Source organism: Homarus americanus, unplaced genomic scaffold (assembly GCF_018991925.1).
Source record: "Homarus americanus isolate GMGI-L3 unplaced genomic scaffold, GMGI_Hamer_2.0 scaffold74, whole genome shotgun sequence".
In the NCBI taxonomy this organism is placed as follows: domain Eukaryota; kingdom Metazoa; phylum Arthropoda; class Malacostraca; order Decapoda; family Nephropidae; genus Homarus; species Homarus americanus.
In genome coordinates, this window is record NW_024716951.1 from 3,462,271 (window position 1) to 3,482,073 (window position 19,803).

The following is a 19,803-nucleotide window of genomic DNA, read 5'->3' on the forward strand; positions in this document are numbered from 1 at the left end:
ACAAACACAAATTACTCACCGTCACCTAACTGAGGATGGGAATAATAATCATCCAATATTAATCACGATAACAGTTTGTGATAACGATAAGGACAAGAGGCGGTTGTAAGGTGTTATAACGAGGGTGGTTGGTGTAACGAGGGTGATTAGGTGATTGGTGTAAAGCTGCGGTAGTTAGATAGATAGAAACAAACACATGGCAGACACAAACCATCGAACAAACACAAAAACACGAAAATGTTGTATTACAAATTTAATTAAAAGACAAATCCGGCTGTAATATTTTAAGCCAATTTTATTAATAGTTGAGATTTTAGTCAATACCCATAACAAACTTTTAATTACGGTGATTATTATTAACGTAATATTAACAATGATTATATTAAGCTTAAATTATACTGCTATTACTACTATTAGTACTATCATTACTACTACTACTACTACTACTACTACTACTACTACTACTAATAATAATAATAATAATAATAATAATAATAATAATAACAACCCTTAAGAAATTCAGCTCATACACAGGACAGATTAGGTCAGGTGAGGCCAGGTGAGGTCAGGTGAGGTCAGGTGAGGTCAGGTCAGAGAGATAAACCTTGGAGACTCAGATATGTCTCTCTTGTCTCTGGGGGAGAAGGTGGGAGATAAGATAGTAACTTTACGAGGCCCATGACAGTGAGATAACGAGAGACAATGGGGTGGAGGATATGTGGAGTTAAGAGATAGACAGAGAGACAGAGAGAGAGATAGTGGTCTGTATAAGAGAGAGACAGAGAGAGAGATAGTGGTCTGTATAAGAGATAGACAGAGAGACAGAGAGAGAGAGATAGTGGTCTGTATAAGAGAGAGACAGAGAGACAGAGAGAGAGATAGTGATCTGAACGTCTCTAAATCTAACGTTAATTTTGAGATTGTGGAGTCTTTTCTTATCTCCTGGGATCACTCTTGGCTCATCTTGTGTTATCTACTGCTGATCTCGGTTATATTTCCAGAATTAACAACAGCAACAACAACAACAACAACAACAACAACAACAACAACAACAACTCTTCAACAACAACTCTTCAACAAGAATTAACATTAACAAAAAAAAACACAGAAATAAAAGGTTGTAGCGACTGTGAAGGAGAGGGGGCGGGTGTATGAGGGGTGAGGGAGGGTGAGGGGTGGGAGGGGAGGGGTGGAGGGAGAGGAGGGGGTGAGGGGAGGGTAGAGGGGAGAGGAGGGGTGAGGGGAGGGGTAGAGGGGTGAGGGAGGGTGAGGGAGAGGGAGGGGTGAGGGGAGGGGTGAGGGAGGAGGAGGGGTGAGGGAGGGTGGAGGGAGGAGGTGAGGTGAGGAGAGAGGAGGGGTGAGGGAGGGGTGAGGGAGGGTGAGAGGTGAGGGAGGGGTGGGGAGGGAGAGGAGGGGGAGGGGGCAGGGAAGGGTGAGGAGGTGGCATGGTGAGAGGCCGTAATGGAGGTAAAGTGTCAAGAACTTCTCCTGGAGATCCTTGACTAATTGTTCCGTGTGTGTGTGTGTGTGTGTGTGTGTGTGTGTGTGTGTGTGTGTGTGTGTGTGTGCGTGTGTGTGTGTGTGTATGTGTGTGTGTGTGTGTGTGTGTGTGTGTGTGTGTGTGTGTGTGTGTGTGTGTGTGTGTGTGTGTGTGTGTGTGTGTGTGTGTGTGTGTGTGTGTGTGTGTGTGTGTGTGTGTGTGTGTGTGTGTGTGTGTGTGTGTGTGTGTGTGTGTATGTGTGTGTCTACGGGGTCATAATAGAGTTAACAAGAGTTTCTAAGACTCTTCAATCAGTATTTTGTTCTTGATCAGTTGTAGTTCGTCTCTCTCTCTCTCTCTCTCTCTCTGTCTCTCTCTCTCTCTCTTCGTTATCTCCTTCACCTAGACACTGCTTCATGTGTGAAATATGTGTCTTAAGTTGTACTCAGATCTTAACCTCCTCCCTCTCTTCCCCCCTCCCTCCCTTATCTCCCTCCCTCCTTTTTTCTCCCCCCCTCCACCTTTATCTCCCTCCCTCCCTTATCTCCCTCCCTTTCTTCTTCTCTCCCTCCCTTCCTTATTTTTCTCTCTTTTTCACTTTTCATTCCGTCCCATTTCCTTTTTACTCTCCCTCTCTCCTTTCTTCTATCCTTCCCTCCCTTCTCCCTTTCCTCCTTCCATTCTCCCCCCCCTCTCTTTCTCTCTCCATTTCTCTCCCTCCTTCCCTTCTCTCCCAGGACATCATAGAGGACAAGCATCAAGAGCAGTTAAACAATATGAAATGAAATGACGTATACAATGAAACAACAGCAAAAAATAAACAAAAATATCCAAAATTCGAAGGAAAAAAAGTGAAAAAAAACAAAAACGAATCAGGGAAAGAAGGAAAATAAAAGACAACCAACTTAAACCACACAATTCCAGGAAAAAAAAAGTCATTAGAGGAAAAACAAAAGACTGTCCCCAAAATTCAGGACAAGAGGACGTCAAACAAAAGACCTAAAACAGGTTTCCAGGAACAAAGAAAACAACAGGAGGAAAATAAAAGGACAATGGAAGCATAAAATAATAAAATAATTTCCTGAGTGGTGTTGCCCTTGTCTGACCTGAGAGATATATGTGGGAGAGTGTGGGGAGATGAGGAGGGGGGTGGGGAGAGAGGGTGGGGAGAGAAGGTGGGGAGAGAGTGTAGGGAGAGAGAGGGGTGGGGATGGCGAACTATCCACTGATCGAAGACACGTTATAGCAGTCAGTACCCGGCCTGTAGTGTTGTAGAGGAAGGTGGGTGGGTGGTAGTGGGTGTGTGTAGGTGTGTGTAAGGTGTGTGTAAGGGTGTATGGGTGTGTGTCTCTCTCCCTCTCCTCCTCCCCCTCTCCTTCTCTCCCTCTCCTTCTCTCCTGTCATCATTATCCATCTTCTTTGGAGTATTTCCTTTACGACTCTCACTTTATCACCCTCCATACTTCCTTCCTTTTCTCTCACTCCTCTTCCCTTCCTCCTTACCCTCCTTCCTCTCCTTTACTCCTCCCCCATCCCATTCTCCCCTTTCATCACCATCTTTCCCTACCCTTTCCCTCCTCTCCTCCACCCTTCAACCTCCCTCCCACTCATCTCCCCTCTCCACCCCCTCCCCTCCCCCTCATCCCCCCAGTCATTAGCTCACCGCCCCTGCCCACGTAATTATTTTTCCCACCATGAACAAGATCATCATTAATCTCAACAAACCTAAGGAGGACCACCAGCCTACACCATCCTAGGATAATAATAATAATAATAATAATAATAATAATAATAATAATAACAATAATAATAATAATAATAATAATAATAATAATAACAAACGTTCGTACTAAAGAAACAAAAAAGTCGTCACTACTAGGAAAAAAAATATGACCTCAAGATAAATTATAGCCCGTCATACAAGACCGGAAAAAAACTCCTCACGTTCATGGTATAAAAAAAAACCTTCACGTTCATCCTATAAAAAAAAACACCTCGCTCTACGGTCTTGGATTAATACGTAGTCGTTCATACTAGAGAACAAAAATCCTTACATTACACATATTTTTACAGACCATTTATGTGTGTGTGTGTGTATGTGTGTGTGTGTGTGTGTGTGTTTGTGTGTGTGTGTGTGTGTGTGTGTGTGTGTGGCGTAGTGTGTGACGCCGCCCACACGCCCTGACGCCCTACCATCCTAACTACACCCATAAAAAAACAACGGTGATGTCTCAATCTATCTTCTTTCTTTTTTCTTTCTTTCTTTTTTCTTTCTTTCTTCCTTTCTTTCTTTCTCTTACAGCCCCAAACAACATTTCATTTACCCTTCTCTCTCTCTATCTATCTCTTCATCTATCTGTCTATCTCTCTCTCTCTATCTATCTCTTCATCTATCTGTCTATCTCTCTCTCTCTATCTATTCTTCCTTCATTCCTTCCTTCAATCCTTCAATTTCTTAATCTCAGGTGAAAAAAAAGACCTCCATCGATCTCTTCACTAATTACACCACACCGTCTCTCACCTCACAAAAAACACACCTCTCTCTCTCTCTCTCTCTCTCTCTCTCTACTGTGTATCTCCCTGCGTCTCTCACCTCACAAGCACACCTCTCTCTCTCTCTCTCTCTCTCTGTATCTCTGCGTCTCTCACCTCTGGCTCACACACCTCTCTCTCTCTCTCTCTCTCTCTCTCTCTCTCTCTCTCTCTCTCTCTCTCTCTCTCTCTCTACTGTCTTATCTCACCGTCTCTCACCTCACAAAAAACATACCTGTCTCTTCACCTGTCAATTACATACACAAAATAGACACACGGCGGCGTAATTTCAGACACCAAGACCAAACTGTTCCTCATTTTTCTTTTCTTTTGTTCTTGTTCTAAAATGTTACGAGAGAACTGTTGTGTTCAGTTTGATAATTGGGGAGGGGCTGTGTGTGTGTGTGTGTGTGTGACAGAGAGACTATAATTATGGTAATATCTAAAAGGTTATGTGTTGTGTGTGTGTATGTATGTATGTATGTATGTAGACAGACAGACATACAGACTGACACACGCATACACACACACACACTAGCTATTTGAGTACATTCTAGTACAGCAAATGTACTGAGTGTGGAGGAAACCCTTGACTGGTAACCTCTCTCTCTCTCTCCCTCCCTCTCTCTCTCCCTCCCTCTCTCGCTCTCTCTCTCTCTCTCTCTCTCTCTATACCTCTATCCACTAAGATGATGAATCGAGAAAAGTTTGCGATCCTCTGATTAAGCTACTTGATCTCTCTCCCTCTGTCTCAAACAGGACCCCGGGCAGGAGCCGTACATTTATTTCTCTGCACAAGAAAACATCAAGACCGTGTAAGAGAAGGAGAGAGAGAGAGAGAGAAATTAAAATAACAAAGCCTCATACACTACACTATTACCTGGTGGTGATGTGAACGTTCTAGATCTCCTACACTTCTTCTACGCCTTCTACAGATAGTTGGGAGAGAGTCAACCACCAGGCACTGACACCAACAAGAAGACTCTAGAATTATCAGCTGGAGAGAACCTCGCTAGAAACAACAACAAAATGACACTAACTCCTTCAGACAACACTGGACCAGAACTGTCTTTGTGGCTAGGAGACGACACACACACACGAGCTGACCCAAGTGTGGACGACAACGACACATAAGAAAATAAGGAGTCCTTCCCCAAAACATCTTCCCACCCCCTCCCCCTCACCCACCCCTTCATCCTCCCTCTCATCCTTCTCTTCAACACACACCTTTTCTCCAAACTTGTTCCTCACACACCCCTTCCCTCACCACCTACCACCCCCCCTCTCCCCTCCCCCCTCCTGACCTCAGACAAGATGGTCGGAGGCAGAAAGAATTCTCATATCTCTGAAGATTATTTTCGACCAGGAAAATTGATGTTTCGTGACCACAAGAATTATTATTATTATTATTATTATTATTATTATTATTATTATTATTACTCAGCTTTTTATTTTCTATACACTTCTACTTACTACCTATAAATGTAGACTGTAGGAAATGTGAGTGAGTGAGTGAGTGAGTGAGTGAGTGAGTGAGTGACGTGGTGGGTCATGGGTCACGGTAGGTCAATATATGTGCGTGTTGTGCTGTCTTAGACCTGATTATTGTGTGTGTGTGTGTGTGTGTGTGTGTGTGTGTGTGTGTGTGCGTGTCATCATTGGGCGTGGTGGAGAAGTCCCCGGTGTTCGTGTCTTTAATGGTAGGGAGGAGGGGTGAGAGAGGAAGGTGTGGGGGAGAAAGGGAGGGAAGGGGGAGATTAAGGGGAGAAGGGGTGTGAAGGAGAAGGGAGGGGAGGGGTAGGGGAAGGGTGTGGGGGAGAAGGAGGGGAGAGGGTGGGGAAGGTGGGGGAGGAAGGAGGGAAGGGGGTGGTTCTCGAGTATGTGATGAAGGGATTGAGCGAGGTAGTTGGAGGGAATTGTACATGTATGTATGTATGTATGTATGTATGTATGTATGTATGTATGTATGTATGTATGTATGTATGTGTAAAACGCCAATATTTACAAACAAAGAAGATTTATAATTATGTTACGTTATGTCATGTTATATCACACACACACACACACACGCACACACACACACACACACCTCACCTCGCCTCGCCTCACCTCACCTCACCTCACCTCACCTCGCCTCACCTCACCTCACCTCTCTAGATAAATATTATATAAATAAATAATAACAAAAAATAAAACTATTCTTTATGAAACTTAATATTTTTTTTAAAGTTTATCAAAGTCAACTAAAAATAAACTATATTCCTGATATTAATACTTTTTTTTATATTAATGAAGTAAATAGTTTTATCATTGGTTGTGTGTGAGGTAAAGTCTTCAAGTTAAACAAAGTATTAAAAGTAATAATCAAAGTATATAGATGACATGTCTGAGGAGGATTACTTTTGTATTAAGAGAAAATATTTAACTCTGGGAATTATTAAATAAAGTTAGAATTTATGTTGATATAATAATAATAATAATAATAATAATAATAATAATAATAATAATAATAATAATAATAATAATAATAATAGATATCTGGAGAAAGATTTATTGAGAATATCTTAAACTTGCCTTTTTACTTAATTTGCATATTCTCTCTCTCTCTCTCTCTCTCTCTCTCTCTCTCTCTCTCTCTCTAATAACCATATTCAATGTTTATATACTGCATAATCTTGTGTTTGTAAGAGAGAGAGAGAGAGAGAGAAGATGATTAAATCCCTAATGGCTTGGAAGATGTTGTAGGGTGAATCACCATCAAACCAACCAATGGTGTGAGAGGGAGGAAGGGAGAGGCTGTGAGCGGGAGGGAGAGTAGGTGAGAGGGAGGGAGAGTAGGTGAGAGGGAGGGAGGGTAGGTGAGAGGGAGGGAGAGTAGGTGAGAGAGAAGACGGAAGGAGAGGGAAATGAGATAGGGGATAGTGATAAAGTGAGACGGGTGTGAGAAAAAGGAAGAGAGAGAGAGAGATGACAACGGCTCTGCCATAACCACAACCTAACACAACACAGCCAACCTCAACAGAATCACAACTGTTAAACAAATGAATAACTAAATAATCAAACTAAATAAATAAATACATAAACAGTTTCACCACTACATAATCCCCTCATATTATAAACGAAACACTATGCTGTATCGATTATACTAAAAGAACGACCGATGGTACACGAACGCTTCAGGATGTGTTCCTTTACGTGACAGTAAAAGAATGCGTCTCAGGTCTATCTTGGTTATATACACGCGATATGACTCTAGTTGGATTATTCATCGTTTTTATAAGCTGTTTTGGACGATTTATTGCCTAAAAAAACGATAAAGTATAGTTTTTTTGGTGTATATGCCAGTAAAAAAATATTCTGGATTATATTTTGGTGACACGAACGCTGTAAAACGTCTGTTGGTATGTTATTAAAGGTAGGGGGATACTACCGTGGATACTACCTTCACCTCGTGTTCTAAGAGGTCACAGAGCATCCCTCACTCTACCCACCTGTAAATGAATACTTAATTATACAGTTTGGGGAAGTGAAGACGGTCGAGTGCAGTGTCGGTTGCGATGTCTTCTGGTGTAGTGAGGATTTAGTATATGATGAACAGACACTCACTCATCCCTTTATAGGCCTCCTCCCTCGCCTCTCCCTCTTCCTACACGAACGTCAAATAGCATACGTTCCCTCTTTAGTTCCTTTAAGATTTAGGGAAAATATCGTTGTTTCATCTGAGGTATAAAAAGATAAAAAGAAATGTGTAGCCTAAAAGAACGGTATTTCAGGTATGTGTTTTTCGCCTCAGTAATGGAAGGGGTCTGGGATTCTTGTGTGAGGGTAAAGGGTTGGATCTTACTGCTGCACCAACACAAGGAGATGTTTGCCTGTCGGTCTCTCGGCTTAAATGAATGATCAACACACACACATAGAGCCGGGTTCATCCTTCGCTATAACAACTTCTATAACAAACATATAAAACTAGAAAAAACAAAAATCCTAATACGAATCCATTTAGTACAGATGAAAAACAAAAACAAATGAGCATCGAGACTATAACAGTCATGATTCTCGTAATAATTTTCAGATATTAACATCATTTATTGTGTTTTTGTTTATTTTATCAGTTATTATCACAGGTGAGTTGTATCGAATGTTATACACGGTCTATATAACACCTGAAAAAATGTAAACACGTCCACAATAACCAAACTATCGTACAGTACATCACAGGGACACACATATAAAAGAAAACACCTAAAAAATAACACAGTACTTGACTTACATTAATCCTAACCAACCAAACCTGCTATAAACTGCATAAAATAAAAACTAATAATAATTACCTGTCAGAGAGTAAAGGTATGATCTAATAAGTTTTATATAGTCAATGTTATTATATAGAGATAACCATAGAGGATTACTGAACTAAAATATACCGGTATATACAAAAATGGTTTCAATCTCAACTAATTATAATCTTGTACAGAACTAAGTTGAAATAATTAGTCTCGGGCGTCATTAGCCTCTAGGGTCGAACTAATTAATTAAACTTTCAATTAGGACAATCTCCCACGGTGAAATATATACATACTGGCTATATTTTTTTTCCTTATAAACGAAGAATTTCAGTTTAAAATCAAAATGAATGAAATGAATAAAAAAAACAGATGAAAGTTGTGAAAGAAATAATGAAGGACTGTTATACGGTGACGACATTTCCTCTGATAGAAGTTTTAAGTCATGAAGAAGATTCGTATTGGCGTGATGAAACAGTTTCCCAATTTGTGTTTTATATTTATTTAATTTGGTTGTGACAGAATATTTAGAGAGATATAGTACATTCCACGGCCACTAGATGTCTCTCAAGATGGCGGAGGAGAGAGAGAGAGAGAGAGAGAGAGAGAGAGAGAGAGAGTATTGAAGAACTTAATCCTCGCCGCTTTATGCTGTACGAACGACCCACCTCATATATATATTTTTGTATCTATTCGTTTTCATAAGCTTAGAGACAAATCCGGATTCCAATAGAGGGGAAAAGAATCCTGATTTAAGTATTGATGAACTACAAGACGTCTGCCTCCTGAATTATGTAGTAGAAATAAGTTAGTTAAATAAGTATAGGAGATCAAAGACCACAACCACAACCACCACCACTGCCACCACCACACTACCACCATACTACCACAGGGTTAAAAGAACGCTATTTGAGGTAAGTGTTTTTCTCTTTCTATATTGCCTAAAGGACCCGGATTCTTACAGGGACGATCTCTACTCTATAAAAACCCATGGAGAAAATTGTATGTTTGTTTCTTTAGTATAACACAACCCGTATATATTGTAGTTATGTTCACCAGGAAATAACACAATCCGTATATATTGTAGTTATGTTCACCAGGAAACAACACAATCCGTATATATTGTAGTTATGTTCACCAGTAAATAACACAACCCGTATATATCACTACACTTCAGAAACTATAGGTGTAAGGTGCCGCAAGTTGAACAAGAAAGGTAATTAAGGAAACTTTACGTAATTTACTGAGCTAAATAAACACACACGAAAAGTTTGACTTATAAGTAAGGACAAACCTGACAGATTAATCAAAACAATAAACTTCATCTCTTAGTCTAATATTTTACTTATACAAATAAACAAGATATATTTTTCTCCATAAGTCTTGGTTAACAGGATTTAGTAAAATATATATTGGCATGACAAATTTTGACAGATGGGGCCAATAATGGTTTTCCAATTTGTTTTTTGGGGAGAGAGATTCAGTACATTGTCCCAAGATGGTGGAGAGAGGGAGAGAGGGAGAGAGAGAGGGAGGGAGGGAGGGAGATAAAGGAGGGTGAAGGAAGGAAGGATAATTGGACGGGTAGGGAGGGGGATGGAGGAAGTGGGGTGGAGGTGGGAGAGATAGGCAGAGCGAGGGAGATATGATGAAGATAAATAGAGGAGGGAGTAAGAATTGAAGGTAGTGAGAGAGAAAAGGTGGAAAAGAGAGAGAGAGACATAGAGAGAGAGAGACTTGTAAGACTTTCCTCTCCTCCAATACAGTATAAATAATCTTCACTTAATCACATCAAACATAACACGAACACGATAACACTTGATAACAAAACAGCGGTAATGATAACTATTGATAACAAACAAGGCTGAAAATAATAACTCTTATGCCTATATGTATATGAAGACAGATAGTTATATTAGCGTATATAATCATATTAATATACCAGATTATACTAAAACTTGATATATAAAATTAAGAGTATAATTCTGATATACCACGTGAGGGAGATTAATTATAGGCTTATGGTTATAGGCCTATGGGGGAAGTCTTCTGGTTATCTCATATGGTATTCTGTAAACTTCTTAAAGGCTTTCTGGTAGAGTATCAACATCTTATATAGGCTCACGGGGTTAAGTCTTAGAGTGTGTTTAAGTCTACTGTAAATAAGACTCACCTCAGGCTTTGACGAGGCTCATGAAGGAAGGAGTCTTGAGGTCCGTATGTCTGTGAGTCTCACTTCACCATAGACACGATATCGAACATCTTGACGCTGGCGGAGAGCATCGTCAGGCGTTGATACTGGCGAACATGATGGTGGTAGGGTAATCCGTAATACCCACGTTGTTGATCCACCCTCGGGTATTGACTAATCCAGGTAATGTGGATTTTTTTTTTTGAGGGGGCCTTTGTGTTCAGATCCACGACAGAGATCCACACACACACATGCACACACTTTTAATCGATATCCACAAACTTTAATCCACTTGTTAATCCAACCAATATAAATTAACTCCCCTATGTTCCAATAAGATCCACCAAATGGTTGTTTTCAGTCCACCTCACAACGATCCAACAATCTCTTCTTATCACTCAGCGGATCCACTACACTGATCCACTTATCCACCACACCTCCAACACTGTCCACAGCAAGATGTCCTCATACAGTAGAACAAGGAATCGCCTGTATTACTGTATTCTTCTTATCAATCGCCACACCATACACGCCTACCTACCTGTAATGAAAAATATACAGGAGTTAGCGTATTTTCTTGTATTGTGTGTATTAGTTTATACATTTGGGAAGATATACATACAACAGTTATGTATTTTTGTTGTACTCAAAGGGTTAAATCATCGTACTCAAATGGTTAAGTCATCGTACTCAAAGGGTTAAGTCATCGTGCTCGAAGGTTTAAGTCATCGTACTCAAAGGGTTAAGTCATTGTATTCAACGGGTCGTCATAGTACTCACGGGGTTTTCATGGTACTCAAGGTGGGTAAGACTAAGTACATGGCCCACTGTATGAGTACAGAGACACACGAATATGAACAAGAACAAACAAATACATAATCGAGTGTTTGTGTTTGTTCAACAGTGACTAGAAACTACTGCTTAAATCCCTCTTTGTTTGTTGGTTTGTTTGTCTTTGAGAGGATTCATTAGTTCCTTCTTCTTCTTCTTCTTCTTCCCATCTTTATCAACCATTTCCCTACACTCTTCCACATACAAGTCTTAACAACTAGGACGACCCTCAGCCATATCTCAAACACACCAAGTATCTCTCTCTCTCTCTCTCTCTCTCTCTCTCTCTCTCCATTAACTTCACAGAGAGAGACAGAGGCAACACTTAGACCCCTTGAGATACATCTACCTCTAGGCCTGTACACACACACACACCAAGACCTCTGGTAAATACGTATCCATTATCGATTTTCTGTAGCGTTTAAGTAGTTCATTTGATCTAGAAAGTTTGAGTAAATTATTAGTTGTTGGGAGGCTTCTGGGTGGGGTATAGGGGCTTGTTTGTTTACCTACTTAATTACCCGTACTGCCGCTAGGGGCGCTTCCTCAATCAAAGTTTTTTTTTCTTCCCAGGATGGACAACACTGTTTATAAAATCTTTTAACCTAATGACACACTAAACACACACACACACGCAGGGACACACACACACACACACACACACACACACACACACACACACACACCAGGATCCACCTATTAGCAAGGATTGTTTGTAATACTGTACTATAAGAACATGATATATTAGGGGATGTTCATAGCCATTTACTGAGCTCTCTCTCTCTTTCTCTCTCCAAAGCTGAGAGTACATTCCTATCCAAACTCTCCCACATTCCCCACACTTCTCTCCCTCACATTCTCCACCACTCTCACTCTCCCCAACATTCTGCTAATCCTCTTTACTCCCCTTCCTACTCTCTTCTCATCCACCTCTCCCATACCTTTCCCAATCCCCTCTTCTTACCTATTCCACCCTCACTCTTCTTCACTTCTCTTTTATATTTCACTAACATATACTCTCCAACAATATTTCTCCCACCACCACCACCACCACCACCACCACCACCACCACCACCACCACCACCACCATCATCCCCACCCACCACCACCACCATCACCCACCATCATCACCACCACCACCACCACCACTCCCATCACCACCACCACCACTACACCATCCCACCACCACCACCACCACCACCACCATCACCACCACCACCACCACCATCACCACCACCACCACCACCACCACTTTTCTCTCTTCCTCTTCCATCTTTCCCACACTCTCCATCCCACCACATCAACCTCTCTCCCCCTCCACCTCTCCCTTCCTCCTACGCGTCTTGGTTTACCACGAACCAGATCAATCATGCTTAACTTATGCTTCACCCTGCCCACCTTAGCTCACTCTAACCCACCCTACCCATCCAGCCCACCAAACGACACAACCCACCCAATCACCAAACACACGCAACCCACCCTAACCCACCCAAGCCTTTACCGTGTCGCCTCATATTCTAAACTAGTAATGGAGGATTTGAAACTTAATATCCAGAGGGTAGACAATAGATGGTGAGGGTAATGGGTTATGAGGGGTGATGGGGAGGTGATGGGGGTGGTGATGGGGGTGGTGATGGGGGGGTGTGTTGGTGATGGGCCAAGACGAAGCGGGGGCGGGGCAATAAAGTGCTATCTAGCGAGCCAGACCAACGCCTGGGTCACCCCATGCATAATGAATGAGTCTCAGCCCATACATTAAGATGGGAGTAGAGGAGGTTAATGGGGTGATATGGGAGTGATGGAAGTGTTAGAACGGTGTGTGTGGGTGTGTATGTTCTAAACCATTATATAACCCTTATCTATTGATCTAAACTCCATAACATAACCCCTAATATCTATAGACCCTTTGAAATGCGTACAGATTCCGCGCATTGTATTCTGTTGATAATTCCAGGTTGTATTGGAGAGAACCCGCTGCTGAGCTCCACGATATTTCCGGCTTGGGTTAGAGAGAATAAGCCCCCAAGATGGAACCCATAGATAACGGGTTAGATTGTGTCAAAGAGGAGGAGGAGGAGGAAGAGAGGAGAGGAGGAGAGGTGAGAAGGAAAGGAAAAGAGGAGGAGGAGAAGGAGGAGAGGAGAAGATAATAATGAGAAACAAGAGGAAGTTGTGTTGAGAAAGAAAGAGGAAGAAGTCATTCGGATAATTAGCCCAATAAGTTCTCCAGTATCCGAATGAGCCGATCACAGACCACTAGATCAGATTAATCGCCTCGTTAACTCTACTATGGATCCCAGCCATAGTCCCAGCCATGATCCCAGCCATAGTCCCAGCCATAGTCCCAGCCATAGTCCCAACCATAGCCCTACTATAATATAATACCCAGCTGCTGAATTATGACACCGACATTTACTGAACAAATAAATAGTCAATGAATAATTCGCCAACACATAATTTAACTACGTATGATGCGCCAACGGATAACTCAACATATAATTTGCCAACGGATAATTCGTGAACGGATAAATCTAATGGAAAATTCGTCAACGGATAAATCTAACGGATGATTCGTCAACGGATAAATCTAACGGATGATTCGTCAACGGATAAGTATAACGGATAATTTAAAAAATTATAAGCTATATTCAATTAAGAGTAGATTACAACTTGAGAGTAGAGCATGAAATTGGACGTTAAATTGTTAATGACGCAGATGATTGGATGAGGTAACAACCCTAGGACGAGCGTTATAACCCTTGGAGGACAGGCGTATAACCCTTGGAGGACGAGCGATTTATAACCACTGGAGGACGAGCGTTATAACCCTTGGAGGACGAGCGTTATAACCCTTGGAGGACGAGCGTTATAACCCTTGGAGGACGAGCGTTATAACCCTTGGAGGACGAGCGTTATAACCCTTGGAGGACGAGCCTTATAACCCTTGGAGGACGAGGGATTAAATTACAACCTTTTATCAATCTATCTATCTTATCTATCTATCTGCCATCCATCCGTCCGCCTCTATCTATCTATAATAATAAAAAGCGATAAAAGACAAGTATAGGAAGTGACAATAAATTAACGAAGACAAACAAGAAGAAGAAGAGAAGAAAATATTGAGACATTTCTTCACACTTTCTTCACCAACACCTGAGTCCGCTAAACGATGTAATCCGGTATTAGTCCGGTCCAGGTGAGAGAGAGTGTGTGTGTGCAGGTAATCCGCTTATTGACGCCATTCACTACCTGTATATGTACACCTGTAGTGGGTCTTTTGTTACCTGTGTGTGTGTGTGTGTGTGTGTGTGTGTGTGTGTGTGTGTGTCTATGTAATTGCGTATCAAAGCGTATTCAAAGTAAACTCAATACGCTTTTGACGAGGAATTAAAAGAATTAAAAAAAGTATTTGCCAGTCGTAAATTCAATGAAAATGTTGCAATAGCCATGTTCATACATGCTCTATACATATACATTAAAACAATTGCAATATAATCAAGATATATTAATTGAAACCATTACAACGCTTATTTATGTATCTTTGAAAGTCAATTTATGTATACATGCGAACGTAATTTGTGTATACATGTGGACTTAATTTATGTATACATGAGAACGTAATTTATATATTGATTCATGAATATCTAAAATTATTACAATATTCTATGTATACCAGATAAAACACTATATTTAGTCTACGTATAGTTGTATACATATTAAAATTAATGTAGTATATGTTTATATATACTGATAAACAGGGGTAGTATTCATCTATGTATACTTTATGTGTATGTTAAGTATTATTCTTCAGTATAACGAGAGATACAAAATACTCACATAACATTTCAGGATGATAACATTAGTATGACGTTTTAACCAATTAGATTACGTTATTCCAATCTGCGTTTTCATTGGCTAAAAATTGTCAACATTCGCACGCTGACAGACAAACTACCGTCCGATTTCACACCAACCTGACCCAACATTGACTCTCTCTCTCTCTCTCTGTTTTTCTATTTCTTTCTTCTCCTATTTTTATCAATCTGTCTCAATTTCTCCTCTCTTTTTTCTCTCCCTTTCTCTTCCGTTTTATTTTTTATCATTATTCTCTTCTGTCTTCCTCCCTCCCGATTTATTTCCCTTGCTCTCTCTCTCTCTCCCCCCCCTCCCTCATCACCCTCTTCCTCCCCTCTCTCCATCCTCCCCTCCCCCCCCATCCCTCCATCCTCCTCTTTCCCTCTCTCACCATCCTCCCCTCTCTCTCCTCCTCCTTTTTTCTCCCATCCTCCCCCCTCACTCTCTCATTTTCAGGGAAGGTGAACGTATTACAGAGGGCCACTGAGCTCGGGTACAGTCGGATCATTTGCATTTTATCACTGCCACGACAGATCTTTGTTCACACAGGTCAAAGGCTAGAGTTTAATGCCTCTGTGTGTGTGTGTGTGTACGTATACCTGTGTTTATATATATTTTTATAAGTTGTATGTATGTATGTATGTATGTATGTATGTAATATAATAGGACTCCCGCTTCTCAACATTCTCTCACCCTATCAAATCTTCCCTCACACCTTACTCTCTCTCTCTCTCTCTCTCTCTCTCTCTGGGTACGGTGGATTAGGTTAAGTTAGGTTAGGTTAGATTAGGTAAGGTGTTAGTCTAGTATAATCCGAGGTGATCCGTGTCCAATTAATGAGCCTCTAAAGAATCCATAAAATTCCTCCTATTTTAAGTGAGTCAATTAAATACTTTCTCACATCTTTAATTGAAGAGAGAGAGAGAAAAAGTCAGGGTAATGATCTTGATGGAAAGACTTAAAGGATCTTACGAGAGATGTGAGGATGTAAGTAAGTGACTCATTAAGAGGTAAGGTAAAGGTAGAGTCTCGATCATTCTTACCTGTGTCTTACCTGTTCTCTCTTCACCTATTCTGGGCAGGAGGTTGCTACGTGAGGACGGTTACATTGTGTGTCGCAGTGACTTCTTCCTCCCTCTCCATCCCCCCCCACACACACACATTTTTCCCCTCTCCCTCCCTCCCCACTAGCTCCCTCCCTCCTCTCCCACGATGACAACTCCGAGAATATCTTCATGTAAACACCAGTCTCTCTCTCTCTCTCTCTCTCTCTCTCTCTCTTCTCTCTCTCTCCTCACCCCTCCTGCCCTCACCCCTCACCAATCACCCAACATCATCATAACCATCACCACCACCACCACCCCACACACTCCCACCTCACGTACTACCAACCACACACTCACCCCACACCACCACACGCCACAAACACATAGTGTGGGCCAGAGTCTTGTGCCGATTATAACTCGTGCCGTTTATAGCTTCTGGCCGCCCGATGACTAGTACTGCGGCTTCTCTGAACTAAACAGATAAACGACCGTCTCTCGTAAACTCAGAGCCATGATTTACAAAGAGACATACGGTAAGGTTTTTTATTCTCTTAACCGAATACCATATATTACAGACTCAATAATAATAATAATAATATAATAATAATAACAACAATAATAATAATGACAGAGAGGCCAAAGGTTATAATTAAAGTATCAATAATTCCGTAATAGTAACAACATCATCAGCTACGGTAATAACATTAACATAAATTTAATTAGACTATTAATATTAATGTAATAAAATAACAACATTTAGTAAAATAGTTATGTAAACGGAATTAAATCTACAATACTATTACTACTACTACTACTACTATTACTACGACTACTACAACCTATAGTTATCGCCTGCCCATACTATTAGCCGTGCCCTATATCCATATACAAACACTATAGCCACCAAGTACAATTCACACACACACCTGTCTCCTGGAGCAGGTGTGTAGATATATTGCTATAATAATATGATATAAGAATGTATGTCACTAGATAATAAGAATCAGATTAATTCCCACATATATATGTCTATTATTTCACAGTGATGTTCAAGGGAATTTCTAAGCGATTTTTTTTTGTTCACAGTCGTTTAAAATAGTGTTCAGTATCAATGATCAAGACAGAGTTCACAGCGTTTTTATGGGGAGGGGACAGTGTTCAAAGCGGTGTTCAATATATATCAAATGTTCAAGAGAGAGTTCATAGCATTTTTTCATACAAATATTTATACTACTTTACCGGTACATAAAATACTCGGACAATAAAGCAAAAGAGGTGTTCAAAAGTAGCGTTCACTAATTCACACATTCATGAACGTTCACTTGACCTCTTGAACGCTGTACATCTATCAACACTCAAAGGCAAATTCACTGTAGAGATTTTTCTTCATTTATATAGAAAAAAAATATCACGTTTTTTGTAGAATTTTCAGAAATTTATATTTAGAAAAAGACCAGAAGCATTTACTATAGAATTTATCATTAATATTAAAAAAATAGACGATTTATATAGTTTGGAATTTAAAAAAACTTTCATATTTAGAATAGAATTTGTCGTTTATATCAAGAAAAATAAACCTATGTTGCTTATTAAAACACAAGTATAAAAACAACAGCACGTAAATAATATCCTTGCTATTTTATTATTTATTTTTTGTTAACTAAATCTTTATCTTATATATAATAGTGGTAAGTTGAGTTTTAATTATAACTCAAACTATTATAAATAATTAATTCATGCGGTAGTGAAGTTTATTAATATATTCAGTATAATGTTAGATTGTATCCAGTATCGCACAATAATATACGGGGATATTAATAGTTGTCATAACTTTTCATTTGGGATTAAAAATTACCGAACACGCATATGGTAAATCACTAAAACGCACACAGACAGAATTTACACGTACATGATAAAAACGTACATAGTTAAGACTTACACGTACATGAGTCTGATTAAATGATAAAAACGTACATAGTTAAGAACTACACGTACATGACCAGTCTGACTATATGATAAAAACGTACAGACAGTCAAGAGTTACACGTACATGACTCTGACTACATGATAAAAACGTACATAGTTTAGAGTTACACATACATGAGTCGATTACATGATAAAAACGTACACAGAGTCAAAAGCTACACGTTCATGAGTTCGATTACTTGATGAAAAAACGTACATAGAGTCAAAAGTGACACGTACACGAGAGCCTAAGTAGCAGCCAGACGTACATGATGGTGGTATAACACGCACACGCTTATAATGACACGGTACACGCACACGGCAACCCTCATCCACCGCACAGCAACGGACAGACATCGTTACGGACGGGCATGGACAACACACGAACGGGTTACAGACGAAACACGGACATCCATAGCTGACAACGCCAGGTGAGAACAGACATAGATACGCACAGAAAAGGGTGTACATAGAAACTGCCAGCACACACACACACACACACACACATGGAAATACACAGACCAGATCATCATTAAAACAGTCACATAACCCCCCAAGGTACACAGACGCGAACAGTCAAAAGCACATCATCAACGCACATGACTACACAGACACGGATACGCACATGAGGCTATATATGGACACGTACAGACATATAACGGCGTAAAGATGTATTGGTCACGTTTACGCACAAACATGACTATGAACAGACATAACTACACACAGACGTACACAGCCACCTGGGAATGACTCCATGTTAACAGACACTGACGGTATAATTCACAGACACAGACAGAGGAAATACGAGTTGATACATAGTTCAGGATATTTAAAATCATGTTATATACAGGCAGTTGTACACAGACAAAAGCCAAAATCTCCAGTTACATGCACGGTTACGCACAGACACGGACAGCCACACATAACCAAGTGAGAAAACATGTCACCCCCCCAAAAAAAAAAATTACATAAAACTAACGCAACGTACAGACACGGCTACGCACACCGAACAGGTTACGCACACGGGTATATACGCAACGGACACAGACACATATATTCAATGGAGTATTTTTTTACAATTTAACAAGATAATAATACTTCAGGTGATACCACAAACACATGATTAAAACACACAGCAAAACACAGACACAAGGTAGTTGTATACGCTCACTAACGCACGCACAGTGAGAGGAGTGAGAGTGAGGAGGGAGAGAAGAACCACCAGCCTACCCTGACCACCAGCTACGTCCGTTCTCTACTACAGCCACCCACCTACTGAACCATCAACCATGCGCCACCCACCACCTACCTACCGCGCCACCCATAACCATCCTCCACCCCTCCCCCTCCCCCCACAGCCAGGAGGGAAAACACGATAGGGGGGCTTTTGGTTGAACGAGTGTGGCACCCCCTTAACGACACAGGTAATGGAGATGTTGAAATATTAAAGAGTGTTCTCCTCCTTAGCTAATCTCATAGGAAAATGTAAATGATAACTCTTTCATCGGGAAGGGTGGGGTGGGGGGAGGCATGGGTAGGGGGAGGCATGGGTGGGGAGGCATGGGTAGGGGTTGGCATGGGGTAGGGGTTGGCAGGGGTAATTGGGTAGGGGGAGGCATG

The 19,803-nt window shown here is 40.8% G+C and overlaps 1 protein-coding gene across 3 annotated transcripts in view; it reads right to left on the bottom strand.

Annotated features, from left to right (window-relative positions):
- LOC121858642 overlaps positions 1-19,453 on the bottom strand; it is a 57,668-nt gene extending 38,215 nt beyond the window's left edge. For all 3 annotated transcript variants that reach the window (XM_042355174.1, XM_042355173.1, XM_042355175.1), the window contains exons 1-2: positions 19,414-19,453; positions 10,469-11,027 (exon numbers count right to left, since the gene is read on the bottom strand). The gene's annotated coding sequence lies outside the window, so the exon portion shown is untranslated. The remainder of the gene's footprint in view (positions 1-10,468; positions 11,028-19,413) is intronic.
- Positions 19,454-19,803: the final 350 nt, after the last annotated feature.